The following is a 15,519-nucleotide window of genomic DNA, read 5'->3' on the forward strand; positions in this document are numbered from 1 at the left end:
GGTCTTCAGTAAACGCCGGTTCGCTTGCTCTCGTGTTGATTCTGTATTTCTTTCTTTTTTAGCTTTTTAGCGCTGTTACCTTCACGTTCCTAAATGTGCCAACCAGCCCAATTTAAAGCTGTACTGATGAGAGATGTATGCATACATGACAGCCTTGTTTTCATCATTAATCGTGAAACCTTCTGCGAAAATTTATACTCTCACTTCCTGTAAAGATCTGGGTTCACATTGTATACAGTTTTTTCTCAGTCATTAAAAACATTCCTTTGTGCCTTTAAATTATTGGGTTTTACGTGCCAAAACCACTCTCTGATTATGAGGCACGCCGTAGTGGAGGACTCCGGGAATTTTGACCACCTGGGGTTCTTTAACGGGCACCTAAATCTAAGAACACGGGTGTCTTCGCCTTTCGCCCCCATCGAAACGCGGCAGGGATTCGATCCCGCAGCCTCGTGCGCTGCAGCCCAACACAATAGCCACTGAGCAACCACGGCGGGTTTTGTGTCTTTGTTCTTATTTATGTTTATGTTCTATGTACATCTGTTGCATTTCATCCTCCATCACTGAATGTTCCGATCGGAATCTGTGATGTAGCTATATATAATTATAATACTATAGAAGTAATACACTTGCCTAAATTGATTTAGGGCCTCACGCACTTGTCTCACATTGGCACATCAATTCGGCAGGATTGGCCAAGAATGGGAACATTCCAAGTGGCACGTACCTATTTTTACATGCCCACTAGCCCAAGTTATCCATAGGTGCCTATGAATATATCTGGTGAGAAAACAGTGACTCCGTAGAAGAGGCAAAAAAAAAAAAAAAAGGCAATGCTTTAAAAAGTTGTGCTTAAGGCTATTTATTAAACATCGAGGGTGTGAGAAATACCAAAGTTACATATTGAAATAATCAGAATGCCTTGTTTCAGGCAATTTTTCACGCAAGGATGCAGAAGCAACCTTCATGTTCATCATTAATGTTTTTATCCGAATACGAAGGCAGAAGCTCGTTAGCTTATGCTTAAAATATAAGATCGGACCTTCACTGCATCTTAAACTTAAACTCAAGCACCGTGTTCTAAGCCTTCGTAATTTGAGACGAAAAAAAAAAAGATGTTTCTCGTGCGCTATAATATCAGTCATTTAATTTCTGCCACACTCCAAAGCCGCTTAGCAAGTGTAGTGAGTGGGCCGCGGTTTGGAATATTCATTACGTCGCGTGAATGAACTCGGGCGGCATGATAAGATGAGCGACTCGGCGCGGCTAAGGAGTGTTTCGGGAAGCCAACTCGCCAAAAATCCTATCACCACACACGCATCACCGACTCTTTAAATAACGTCATTAGCGCACATGCGTGATGCCAGAATATCTCGCTCATTCAGCCCCGCTTCCACCTATCTCAGGAGGGTCGAGCGTAAGCCTCCTCAATGCAACAAGTAATAGTTAGCTCCAAATCCTATACTTGGAAAATTCGTGCGCACTAGGTATCAACATCCGTAAACTTCGAGGTAAGTTATCACGGCTCCACTGCGGCCGAGCCGATGCGGCTAGATCCTTCGATGCGGTGGACCAGCGTACACCTTAATGGCGTGCTTATCTGACCTCCAGATGCCGTTAAAACAGACCCGTAAGCCGCTAAGCGCTCGCACCTTACGAGCGCTTCAACGAACTCCAGTAACTGAGCAATTACCGAGCGGAATTTACGATCGGGGATTGGCGCAGGTCAGGTGTAATGATCATGAATGCATGCCTCTCGCATGTGAGCTCTGTATAGAAGGATGTCTTCTAATTGCTGCTTGAGTGTGCCTCGTTGCGGCCACTTTTTTTACACACCTAGATCACAGCGCTGTATGTAGCGTTTTTTATATCCTGCTCTAAGTTATTAAGGAAAAGAAGTGCGATAATGAGAGGTCTTCTTCCTGCTGTTTCGTGCTCGGTTATTTTCTCTGTTTGTTTTTCTAATATATACGCTTTTCCGCCTAACTATAAATATATATACGTGTACATTATTGTGCGCTATTAGTGTGCTGTGTGCCGTCCGATAATAAGGATAGACAAAAAGAAAATTGATGCCACAAGTCTAAGACATATAAACAATAAAGTTCCGATAATCCACGAGCTCCGAAATTACGAATAAACTTCAAGTTACAGGCTAACTATAACATGAATCGCGCGCCGCATTTCTGGCTGCGTCACTTGGTCAGCATGTTACCAGCGGCGTAGCACAGGTCAGACGCCAAGCATATAGCTCACATAGCCGGGAAATCACGCGTATGTAAGGGCCAGTTTTGTCAACCGAGGTTGAGCTCCGGTGTCACACAAAAGCGTGACGCCATGACATCACCCTGCGGCTAGTCATAGCCTCTGCTACAGAGAAGTCTCTGCAATAAATGTCTCATAATTGTGCCTTAGCAATCATGGAGATGGTGGTCGTCTACACGGCAATATCTACACCTTTTAAAATCAACAAAGTCCATCTTGATCAGCATGGAGTAAAGCCGTTTTCAATTGAGTAGCGTAGAAAACGGCTGGAAATAATAACCATTAGCTGATCGCGAGCGCTCCGCAAAGGCCTCTCCAAAGTTTTTCTACACGAGGAATTATTCGAAAGGTGGCCTATCAGAGGAAATAAATGCGCCATGCAACGAAAGATGTACTTCGTAAGCGTTTTCACAAGCGTACAAGACTGCACCAAAAGATCTCATAGTTGTGAGCGTCCTCACTTTGAATCCGGTGCTTCCAGCGTCAAAATACGACAGAGTCTGTTAGGACAATAAAAAGTGGGTAGCTACCGAGGGGGCTACTTCGTAAGCATCTACGTGCACACTCAAAGACTATGCCGCAAGAACTCATAACTCCAACTGTCGTCACTAAGGGGAGGCCGAGACAGACAAAAGCGGGGCCGCCGCTGCGCTTCTATATCAAACGCGACAAAGCGACAATCTCCCCAGCTCACGACGCCGCGTAGGACGCCGTTGGTACTCGTGCCCAACTTCGCTGCGGCGGGCTTCGAGAGAGAAACGTGGCTACGATGAATGGTCGCAATATACGGGGCTACGCTTTTGTCGGCTCACGACCGGCATTGCCGCTTGCCTGCTTCGTCTCGCCTCCGCGCCGGCTGCGTCTTCCATGCATTTTTTTTTTTCTGTGCTACGAACCTCTGCGTTTGTTTCTTGCAGGCCCCATGCCAGAGAACGGCGCAAGAAGAGACGCTGAAGCCGTTGACCCCTGCATTCATATGATCTTTCCTCCTTGTTCCACCGCCTTCTTTGTTCCAATATTTTGCCCCCTCTATATTTTGCTTCAAACTCCGTGTAACACAGCGTGCGCAGCAGTATTTGAAACGCAAGAACCGACGAATCACGGCCCCTGAGCTGTCGCCGCTTCCCATTTTCTCGACGCGCCAGCGAAGAACAAAAGCGAAGGCTATACAAGCTCCGAAGCTGGTTCGGCAAGCACTTTACATCGCTTCAGTATCGCGTTCCCAGGAAGGCTGGGAGGAAGAGAGGCAATCACACATGAAGACATCGCCGCGTGAACACTCTTCTCTCAGCTCGTTCACTTCGTCCGCGACACCCAACTACAGCCTCCGCTGTGTAGTGCTCGGTGGCATGTGACTAAAGTAAGAGCTCGAGCGGCGAGGAAGCGGGCCTTAACGCCCCTAGACAAAATCGCACAAAGTAAAAACGAAACCTTGTCGAGCGCTTTAAAGCTCGTGTTTCGTGTCCGACGCGAGACGTCGAAAACCATTTATTCTGGCGTCCGCCCGTCGCGTTATCCGCGGGGCGCTTCGGCGCGTGTGATTTCTAGCAGTGCCAACGCAGTCACTTCACCCGAAGGCGTCAGTCGGGATAAAGTGCCTCGCGCGCGAACGTCCAAAGCGATCGGGCTGGGAAGGGTCTGGTCTCCGTTGTTTTGAAAGTCAACTTTGCATGGCTCTATTCATGTGATGAGAAGTGCAGGAAAATAAGAAGGCAGAAAACGTCAACGTCCGTGTGGTGCCTTGTGATATAGACTGTATATACGCCCATCCTACGGTGATTTCTTATTGAAACTCTAGTTTATGACGTTAAGCAGGCGGTATATGAGGCCATAGTATCGTAATTTGTGATTGCTGGTCTATTCTGTGACATTACCTGGATGTTTCTTTTCTGTACTTTTCTTATAGTTTGTCACATTGACGAGTTGAAGTAAGCAGCTTTGCGAAGTTAACCTAGCACACTATAATGAAAGCTGGAAAAAAAGGAACTGCATATTCAAGTGAATGCAAGCCCACGATAGCCCAACCAATAAATAGATAACAGTTTAAATACAACTTTATTCTTCGGCACCTCCTGCAGTTACGGCAGCTGCTCGATGTCCGTCCTTTCAAATTTGCTTAAATCCTCCAATATACGTAGAATATTGTATATGCGTGCACTTAGTCATAAACATGAAGTCAATGAACATGGAGCCTCTTTGTATTAACTTGAAATCTAACTTCAGTTGAGTTTACGCAATTAGTATTATTATTATTGGTATTATTATTTATTACCCACGGTTTGAGTTGTGGTAGATACTAGGGGCCCATTAGGCGCTGTTTACATTGACCTAAGTGAACCACTTCCTGTAGTTTACCATGCTCTCCTAATTACAAAGTTCAAGCAAATGGACATGCCTTCTTCCATCAGTATACCCTTGTCATCTAATTATCTGAGCAATAGCCCTTGCTTCATTGGCATTAATGGACAGTGATCCGTTAACTATGAGGTCAGTAGCGGAATTCCTCAAAGCTCTGTTCTTGGGCTTCTTCTCTTCTTACTGTTTGTAATTTACATTTTGTCAGCAATTCAACACTCTTCATTCCTTTAATATGCTGACGAATTAAAGCTATTTAAGACTGACGACAGTGCTCGCGACTGTAGTGACATAAAAAAATTTTCTTTTTCTTTCCGAGACTGACGCAAAGATCCCTCACCAATAAGCTACTCTTAAATGCTTACAGAAGCATGGTAGTAAGTTACACGCAGAAAACATAGCATGAAAAATTTTCGTACACTGTTCGTTATGCTCCATTGCTCAGGGCCAATGAAATTAGATATCTTTGGTTTGTACGTTGACAAAAATGGCTGTGCTTCTCTTCACGCGCTAGATATGTGAAACATGCCCTTCGCTCTCTTGGTATTGTTTGTCGTGTACTGTACGACTTCCACTCCCCTGTTGCCTTTCTGAAATATTATTCTACTGTGTGCCTTCTACTATTAACGTCTTCCTCTGTAGTTTGGGGGCGGAACATGCAAGTCAGATTCTGACCTCATCGTATGCGTCCAGAATAAATTGATGTCTATTTTCAAGCACCGCTTTTGCCATACTGGCGGCCATAATCCAGCCATCTCAGATGTACCTCAATTCTCCCCAATGAAAATCAAACCTTTTGATTCTTTATAGGGGGGCTCCATGGCACTATACATTACCCAAATCTTCATGATTATATACAGTTTTTCGTGCCGCAAAAGTAAATGAGACAACATTCTGCGTTTTCTGCGGGGCCTTGTTGCAGTAGTCACTGTCCTATGGCTCGACTTCATTAAACATGTGCTAAGTATTCTGCCTTGATAAACAGATGTCAGAATTTATTTCCTATGTTCTGTGGATATGTAGATGATCATGTTGTAAGATTAACTCCCTTTTACGCCGGCATCCACGTTTCCTTCTCCTCTACTTTCTCTTCAGATTGTTTCGTCTGCCACATTTGAGTTTCCGGTACATGGTGTTTTGCGTATTGCTTTTAAGTGCACGAGTACAAAGGATCCGTAGCTGTTCCTGGGGACTACAATTAAATATCTGAATTTTTTTTTCGAAGTGGCTGATTACTTCTAAGCTTTTCATTTGGTCGGCCACTCACTGCTTCTGGTCAAGCTTGTCACTTCAGTGTCGACTCGTAAGTTGTCAATCTCTCACGCAGTTATCTTATTGGTAGGTCAAGTTTTGTTAACGTCACTTGCCAAACGTCGTCTTTCTACATGCCAACTACCGCTGCCCCTCAAGGATCAGTATTAGGACACCTCCTTTTACTTCATGAATGATGTCCTTTCCGCTATTCCAAATTCTTGTTTCCTTCTATCTGCCGATAACATCAAGATTCTTAAGAAAATTAATACTGCTGATGACTGTCACAGCCGGTAGTCTGACCTGCTTTCTTTTTCTGGTGGTGGTCGTGAACTTTATTGAAAAGGGGAAGGGGAAAGGGGGAAGTGGCTGAGGGATCGGGCTTAAATAAGGCCCTGGGCCTGCTTGGCCTTCTCCGCCCAGTCTACCAGTTCAAGCTGTCGGTAGACGTCCCTGGAACTGAGCCAGGCTGTCCAGTCAGTTTCACTGCTGACGGGGGGATGAGAAAACGGGAGCGAGGTGCATTCCCACATTATGTGTGTGCGTGTCCCTGTTTGTGAACAGAGCCTACATAGGTCGCTTTCCTTGCCCGCTGTGATTTTGTTAATGTACTTTGGGTGTGGGTATGTGTTTGCCTGGAGTCGCCTAAACGCGACCGCGTGCGTTTTATCGAGTTGCTTGGCCGGTGGTGGGAGTGCGTGACGCCTCAAGCGATGCCTATGGGCTATTTGGCGATAAGTCTCACAGGGTTCCTCGTGTCTCTCCTCCTCATTCACGCCGTCCGCGTCCCTGAACGAGGCTCGGCGCACGAGATCTCGAGCCAAACTGTGAGCCGACGCGTTGCCGGGCGCAGCCGCATGAGCGGGGCTTCACCCGAGGGTTTTCAAGCCGCTTAGGGGGCGCCGCGTGAGGACATAGTACGCCTGTTTGGAAATTCTACCGCGGACGAAATTGCCAATGGCCTGCTTGCTATCGCTGATGACGGTATTCGCTTCCGCATGCATGGCCATGGCAATCGCGGTTTCCTCCGCTTCCACCACTCGGCCAGCCGTGATTGTTGTCTGTTCTATCAATCCTCTGTTGTGATCCGCTACCACCGCGGTCATGAGCTCGCCGCGAGGTTGTCTCGCTTCGTCTGTGTAGACCACTCCATCTTGCGCGCCGTAGCGTCGCCAAATGCTTCACTACGGGCCTGCCGACGGCCCTGATGGAACTCGGGGTCCATGTTGCGGGGTATAGGTGGGGCATAAATATGCGCCCTCACCTTTCGCAGAATCGTCATCTACTCTGTAACCTCGGGGATGGCCTCGAGTCTGAGCTTCCGGAGGACTGCGCGGCCAGCCGGGGTTTGCGAGAGACGACGGACTTGGGCTGTGTGGTGAGCGTCAAAGAGCTCCTCGATCGTGTTTTGCATGCCTAAAAGGCCTCTAGCCTTGCGGTGGCCACGGGGTCCAGAAGGTCTAGGGCCGCCTTTGTGCTTCTTCTTTTTCTAAATGGCGCAAGGATGATAAATTCACCTTGAATGCTGCTAAGACGAAAGTCATTACTTTCACTCGCGAAACAGCAAGCATTTCTTTTTTTTTTCTTGGTCGAGAAATTCTGTATCATTGTGCAAGTTGTGTAAGATAAATAATCTCGGTGTACTTTTTGATGCAAAGTTACGCTTTTCTTCTGACACTAAACTCGTCACAATGTGGGGTATGCGCTCTCTAAATTTCGTTTGCATACTCTCGAGAGAATTCAATTCTCCTACACCGTTCCGCAAGTTGTACCCAACAGTCTGCCTTCCTCAACTCGAATACGCGTCGGTCGTCTGAAATTGCATTTCTAGATCCAACAGTGGTGTTACAGATGGGGTTCAGAAAAAGTTTCTAAGCATAGGCCATCGCCGCTTTGCTGACACAGACATTTGACTTTGTTATAGCACTGTTGCATTATTTGTCATTGCCCTTACTTCGCTGCCGGCGTAATTGTGCTGACCATGTGCTTCTTTTCATACTTCTTCACGGTATCCTCACCTGCCCCGATCACCTCAGTTGTATGATGTTTCGTATGCCGCGCAACATCACCAGAGAACGTAGACCTTTCCATATTCCTGCCTGTCATCCCCAGCACTCAACCGTCGTCAGAATACTGAATTTTTATAACGCTTAGTTTCATGATCTCGATATTTTTCAGAACTAGCTGTTATTATTTTCCGAGCTTTGCGTTGTTGTTCCATATTTTCACACTTTGTTTAAACGCCTTTCTCCCTTTTTCTTTTGTATTTACTTCGCGTTTTCTTTTATGTACACTCGTCCTTTCATGATAGGGCGGAAATGCCGTGATTTATTATTTTTGTATAAACTAATTCACAACCACTTTTCCTGTCTGTGGTTACTGTCAGCTGTAAGGATCTGCGTGCTTCGCCCTAACCTGCCTCATCCTAGCAATGTCTACGTGAATTCCTCTTGCACCTCTGACACTATAACACACCTTGTAACAAAACAACATAACTTGCGTGATGATCTTGATATATTCAGTTCTACTATTTGCTCATATATGACTTCTGTTTCTGAATAATTCAATTTTTTGTTGCACTTTGTACCACTGTTGTGCGATATTCTGTTTTGTTTTTCGGTTTTATGTTCTTTGTGCAACACAAGTGCACCAATATTAAGGCGTAAAGCTGTTTCTGGGCACTTTAAGCAAATAAATAAATAAATAAATAAATAAATAACCAAATAAATAAATAAATAAAAACAACTTTCCTTTAATTGTGTGTGCTCCTCATGAGTTACTTTATCGTTCAAATACACGGCAACCCGTCTTGCCATTATTATTTTTCTCATATTCTATAATAAGTTGCACAAAGGAATGACGTCCTCAACGTAATTTTTATAGAAGGAGCGGGGAAAGTACGCAGCACACGTAGAATGAATCTCGGCTTATGGCTTCGCAATAAACGAGCACTCGCTACTTTGTTTCCCCCGCACTATGTTTCCGCGTCCATCAGGAGAAAAAGAAAACGAAAAGAAATAAGGATAAAAGGGGGACCGCAGCCTCCTAACTCAGGCAGCCTCCAGGGCGCTCAGGCAAGCCTCGTCCGGGACCAGTGATAGGCTATCAAACGCCTTCCCGTTTGCCGCCACAACGTCAACAACCACAGCGAAGGCGCGAGCACGCGGGGAAAGAACAATCAAGGTCGCTTCGGAGGCGGCAGTCAGCTATGACTGCGTTCCTTCCGGGCCGGCCACACCACGCCGAAACCACCGCAAACGATCCTAAAGCAAAACAAAACGATATATATATATATATATATATATATATATATATATATATATATATATAGATACACGAATGCAGCGAGCGTTTCTCTAGTGAGTGGAGGGGGTAGGGAAGGGAGGCACACCACAGCATATAGCTCTCGCAAAGCGCAGGTACGGAGAAGACAATAAAATATAGGGAAAATAGGGAACGGGTAGAGGCTGCGGAAGGGCCCATCTAAACCACTCGGGTGTTAAGGGAACGCCGAGGCAGGAAAGCACACAGAGAAAGCGAGATATAGAGATAAAGAGCGAGGAAGGTGCCCGAGGCTGGAGAAAAGATCACACACTGGAGTGAAATGGGGAGGTGGGGAGACGGCAAGAAAAAGGAGAAAAGCTAAAGTGGCGGTAATAAGAAGATGAACTGGGCTCCCACGTGCGAAGAGGCACATGCATGCAGCTCAAAAAGGGGTAACAGAACGAAAGTTATAGCAGTGAAAATATAAACGATATAGTAGGGAAATGTTGCACAAAAAGAAACGAAACCATAGGAATTAAAGGGACAAAGAGAAACAAGGCAATACCTCGGGTGCCTTGGGTATAACCACAAAAGAGCTGAGGCGAGAAAAAGAGGTAAATAGGAAGACCCTTCGTTGGAACGCGTAGGTGTAAATAGACGGGGGAAAGATGGGGAAATAAAAGAGGGGTCATGAGAGAATGAAAAGGAAGGTGGGGTACGGGTGACGGAAAGGAAAGGGTGTCCGGGAATCGAGCGAGCTGGACAACGCGTAGGCCGCCGGTGCGCGCGGCGAGCGCGGCGTTGGCCCGGGGCCGAAAACAGCGGCAGGCCCCTCCCAAAAATCGTTAGGACGCCAGGGTCGCAGGCAGGACGCGCCAGCAGCGTGGTCGACTGGCGCACCAGCAGACCAGCAACGCGACATGCAGCTGTAGCCGGCTCGGGTGCGCGGTATCGCGTTCGACAGCACGAGGGAATGACAGTCGTTAGCCTATTTCGTTTTGGTGACCTTCGACTAGAGGAAAGAAAAAAAAAATATTTCTGAGTATTTACCCTTGGGAACTTGTGTTATTGCTTTTAGCTGTTATGCATTTCGCCAGACAGTCATTGTCACGAGAAAAAAACAACATATGTATCACCATCATCACCATCGCCATCATCATCATCATCATCATCATCATCATCATCATCATCATCATCACCATCATCATCATCATGGTCGTCGTCGTCGTCGTTTTCTTCCTGGAAATCCTCACGTTGATGGTATCAAGTTCAGGAAACATGGGTAGGGCGGCAGCTATACGCAGGCGAGCACTTGAGGATCTTGTACCTACAGGATGGAAGGGAATAGCCAACACACTCCTTGCAGGTTTTTCAAAGCGCATGTCAGTGCATCTCTTGATGATACTTTCTTTCGGGCAGTGTTCCACTACATTCGCTTGCTGCAAAGAAGGGCAGCCGTTTCACACACTGGATCTTCCAGTCCTGATTGCATTATTGCGCATATTGAAATGAAAGCGCAGAAATTAAGTGAGCGGTGTATTGTGAAGACCACTAAGGTGTGAACTTCCAGAACAATAGTAGCAATAAACGCTAATTAGAAGTAAACAAAAAACAGGAAGTACGACACCAGCCGCATGATCAAGTACCACCTTACGAAAAGCTTACTATTTCATTAGACATGTGCAGCATCAGATGTGTATGTGTGAACGCTGCGCATTCCCAGCAATGTATATAACGCAGTATGTTTGGTCTAAGTCTTAGTTTAGCTGCGATTGTTTTACTATTCTTTCTTTTTATTTTGTAGCAGCTGGTCATCGGACACAGTTCAGAATTTGTTACAGAAGGCTACGCGAGGCTTGAGTAATGACCGGAGTTTCCATTTTATTGTTTTTATTTAACATAGCACGCGAGCGACAACACAAAAAGTAACTAAATAGTGTCTGAGCACCGCGTCACAGGTACACAAATATCTTGTTGACAGGGAAAAGAACTGGGGAAAGAATTATAGCTCGCTTCACTTTCTGTTTCAATGAGTTATAGTCACTCTGAGAGTAAAATAATGTACGTTTGGCACGCTTGAAAAACCCGCTAATAATGCCTGGCATTCACATTCTCAATATGAAATAAATTATTGTGTTATATTTTCAAATGGCGATGATAATGCAAGACTTGTGGACTTTCTCCCGAAAAGGTTTTCAAATTTGATATTAAGAAATGAAACATGCGCGAAAGTTTCATCTTCAATATAGAAAGCGTTCCGCTAATTACTGTCCACTTTCTGCCCTCAAAGTGAAAGTTCCCGAAAGAAGAAAGTTGAATGCTTCGGTCCTCAAGTAAATTTTCGTTATGAAACTTTAATAACCACAACTCAAGAAAAACACAGACGGTGTAGTACAACCTATACCAATGACAAGAATTCCTCCTTGTGATGTCACTGAAATTTTCATACTTCGCCTTTTGAAAATTCCGCAGTCACAGGCACCTTTCCCTTTTCTCTTTTCTCTCTCCTCCTGAAAGAAGCATCATACTTTAGAGACGTGCTAGGTTTCATTAAGTCATATACTATTTTGGCTAATAGGTATAGGCGAGGGAAGATGTTTTGTACCTGTTCAAAGAAAGTAAATCCTTGTTTTATTTGTTTTTGTTTCCCTAACCATGAGAAGAGCAGCCCATTCTCCTCTTGGCAATGACATACAGCAACATGCCAATTGCTTCGTGGTGAATAATTTCTAGCCCCTTCTGTCTGACTCAAGTTTCACTTTTTATTATCAACCCAGGTTCTGTATCATGTACGTATTGCGTGAAACCACCTACTATTTCACAAGGTTTATCCGTCCTTCGTGCCAGACCGTGGTGTGCAAAAACAGTGACGTTACTCTTGATGTAGTCCTTGAGATAAAATCTCAACCGTTGCTGTTAACGTTAACGCTATGATAAAACCACTACGCAACACTGGTTTCTACCGAATATGACACAACAAGCGCTATCAGAATTCCCCATTCGTACAACTTTTCGCGTCCGCAAGCAGTGTCGGTCATTGGCGGTAACAATTGGCCGGCGCCAACGCTTGCGGATCACTTTAATGTGCAAGTTGCTTTGTGAATTTGTACCCTGTGCATGTATGTACTGGCGATGTTGATGAAATTATTCGTTCTATTGCCACTTAATTTTAATCTTTGTTCTTGTTATCTCATCACGGAAAATGGCGCAAGCACAACGTGGTGAATGGTGTACTACTGGCTGCTTCTCAACTTCGTGTAAGTAGTCATGGCCAGCAAATGCTCCTGTCACTCATTTACTCCACTTCAACAGTTCTTATTGCAAATTTTCATTTCAGCTTCTCTACATCATCCCTCACAGGTGTATCTCCAAGTGAAAATTTGTGCTTTGAGGCTATGCGGCACTATGCAGTTGTGTTACCACCTCGCGCCTGCTGTCTTTGCGTTTTCTAGGACAGAAAGTACTACGCTCCCGGTAATCACTTCTTTAACCAAGACCGATACATTAGACAGTTTTAGCAGAATGTTTTCTGCTCCCCGCTCCGCTATATGGTACACCCGCTCCGCCCCAGTGGATGAACGGAAAAAATAATCTGTTTCAGCTGAGCGTTCACGCGTTCGGCGGGCGTGCAGTGGCATGCTGTGCCACCTGGTGGCAGAAGAGACAACAGCCAAAAGCATTTTTTTAATGTTGCTATTTTTAAAACGATAATTGGCGGTCTTTTTCTTCTTTTTCATTTTTTCATTTCTGTTTTTACGTGGGCGGCTGCATTGTCACGCGAAGGCTGCGAGGCTACTCTAAGTCGAAGACGCCTGATGTGCCACTTATGTACTCGTCAACAAATCGTCGTATTCCCAACCGTGCTTTTGGCATCGAGTTTTTACCCTCATCTCGTTTCGTTAACCACTCTGTCAAAGATGCAAAGTGTGTACCGAGCAGATCAGCCAACCCGCGGGTAAGCTAGCCATCCTACCGTGGCAGTGGCGGCAGCCATTTTGTAGTTTCGTTAATCTCGCTCGCCGCGCTTGTGCGCTCCGCTCAGCGAGCTATCTGGCGGAACGGAGGCGCCCGTCCGCTTAAGCGCTCGCGGCTGACCGTTCGGCGCATGCGCACTTGCGCCCCCACTCGCTGGCTGAGTGGAGCGGGGCGAAGAAAACGTTCCGCTAAAACTGCCTATTGCTTCTTTTTCGTTCAATGCTTTATCGTTCTTGTAAGTGTCCGTTGCACCAAATGCATGGCTGGATGCGCTGTGACTACCTAAATGGATCGCCACTCAAGCGAGGAACAAAGGCTCAAAAGAATCAATTCACAATATTAAAACAGACTAGAATAGTTGTTTCTTCCCTGTGGTATATTCATCGCAGTTATTTCCATTGTCGTCAGTACAATATCAGACCAACCGCCACTACGACCAAGACGGGCTGAACGTAAGGTTGCCAACTCCCGAGTGTACGAACTAGACAGTTTCGGAAGTTTCGGGCGGAAGGGAAAGAGGGGGGGAGGCGACTATTGACCCTGTCAGTGCCAGGAGCCGCCAGTCTGATTCTGTATGTGCAACCAAGTTGCACATATTTTTGTAGCCTCGAGTGTACCATATTGCGATTTACAAGAAGATGGGCAGTGGTTGCCTGGCTAATACGGATAGCAATATGCAGAGGTACCGAAATGGTTAACCCGTGCAACAAAACAAGAACCCCGTTGAAAACAAGACCACCTTTATGTTTACACACTATACCAGCAGACATAAGAGAAAAATTTGCGAGCGAGCTGTTAGGCACTATAGAAAAGAAATCTGATTTATTGATTATTATTCAGTAGAAAAAAAAATGCAATGTAGTAAGGGCATTAGCGGTCCTGACTGTGCGCAGTCGAGAATCGGGACGTTTGCTCGAAAGTTAGGCCTGTCCTGCTAAATTTGGAGACCGTTAGCAACCCTAGCCGAACGCCGCTACAGTTAGGCGTCGAGACCTTCCAGTTCGCCCCGGAGACCCGTTCCATTTACCACATGAAAAGGCAGCGTCTACGCAGTCGGGCCCGGGCGCAGGTGTACGAGCTTCCGTGTGTGCAGGTACAGGGAAAGGAGGCCTGCTTGATGAAAGGGGGAGGGGTTACTAGCGTAGAAAGGAGGAGGCGGAGGGGAAGGGTGCTGCGCAGTGGCGTGCGCGATCGGCGCCAATCCAGCGCCGCTCTGCCGTGTCTCCCGTACATCGCGCCGAAACCGGCGTTGACCGCGGTGGTAACCGCAATCGTCACGCTCCGAGTCCTCGCCGCACGGGCGATATTACACCGCTCGATGGCCGAGAGCCAAGCCAGATCGCGTCGCGGTCGACCGACTTGCACCGGAGTCTGAATCATGGATTGGGTTTCGTGCAGACCGTGTGAAGAGCGAAGGTGAAGACAGTAGATTAGTGGTCGCCTAACGCCGGCGGCTGCCGGCAGCTTCCTAGGACTTGAGATGAAACAAGGCTACCTGCCACTTTCTGTCCTCCGAAATAAAAAAAAAAAGGATAGGGGGTAGGTGCCCAATCTCTAGAGTGCTATAGGCACAGAAGGTCATCCAAATAAAGAAATAGAGAAGCAGTTTTGTGCATTGGAAAGAATGTTGCGCATTCTTTATTCTATCATCTTATTTTCCGAGCCACGTTAACGTTGTTATCACCTAAGACAATGAGGGCGGCACTGAGCACGATTCTGAGCTCTCCGTCTGAAAAAAAATCGCTCGGCATTATCTTTGCAGTTCTTTCCCCTTTCTGAGGCATTTGTGGTAGTTCACATTTACCACGTCGTGATTGGACCTGATTATGGACTCTACGAACATTGTGCTTGACCGCAAACGTGGCTTTGAATAGATATTTGCTCTTCGTTGGGCACACCTTGTGTAGCGTATCATTCGCCAACGCTTCTGCCTATATTTTTTTTTTTCTGCTTGCAACCTTCTGTTGGATTTTCCGTAACGTTGCCAGTAATGCTGGAGCAGAAAGTTAAGACGCCTCCCTTTGGTAACAACTGTTGATATTTGTCTTTGTGCGGACACCATCGCTGGCAGTGCAATAGCTATGGTGATTGGCCGGCACCTATCCATGTGAATAGCTCGAGTATAAGTTCACATTTCATAGTTTAAATAGTTCTATAAACTGTTTTAAGAATGCGGGCTAGGATTTTATTTGGTGTTTCACTAAATATATTAACCATGCCCATATAAATCGAAAGGATCAGCGCAGAAAAAAAAAATCTGAGAAGAGGCTTATACGAGAGAACAAGACACTGGATCAGTGCCATCAACCACACTGACAATGCTTGTGCAGAAGCTTGTGTATACAGTAGAATCTCATTGAACATAACTTCAAGAAACCGGAAAATTATGATCTGATGAACAGAGAGAGA

At 45.9% G+C, this 15,519-nt stretch overlaps 2 protein-coding genes across 2 annotated transcripts in view; one reads left to right on the forward strand and one right to left on the reverse strand.

Annotated features, from left to right (window-relative positions):
• Positions 1-15,519, reverse strand: part of jus (EB domain-containing julius seizure protein) — a 203,676-nt gene that overhangs the window by 154,973 nt on the left and 33,184 nt on the right. The gene's annotated exons all lie outside the window — the stretch shown is intronic.
• LOC126531174 (uncharacterized) overlaps positions 7,231-15,519 on the forward strand; it is a 125,054-nt gene continuing 116,765 nt past the window's right edge. Inside the window, exon 1 of the mRNA XM_055071008.2 lies at positions 7,231-7,249. The gene's annotated coding sequence lies outside the window, so the exon portion shown is untranslated. The remainder of the gene's footprint in view (positions 7,250-15,519) is intronic.

This window comes from Dermacentor andersoni, chromosome 5 (assembly GCF_023375885.2).
Source record: "Dermacentor andersoni chromosome 5, qqDerAnde1_hic_scaffold, whole genome shotgun sequence".
NCBI classification, from domain to species: domain Eukaryota; kingdom Metazoa; phylum Arthropoda; class Arachnida; order Ixodida; family Ixodidae; genus Dermacentor; species Dermacentor andersoni.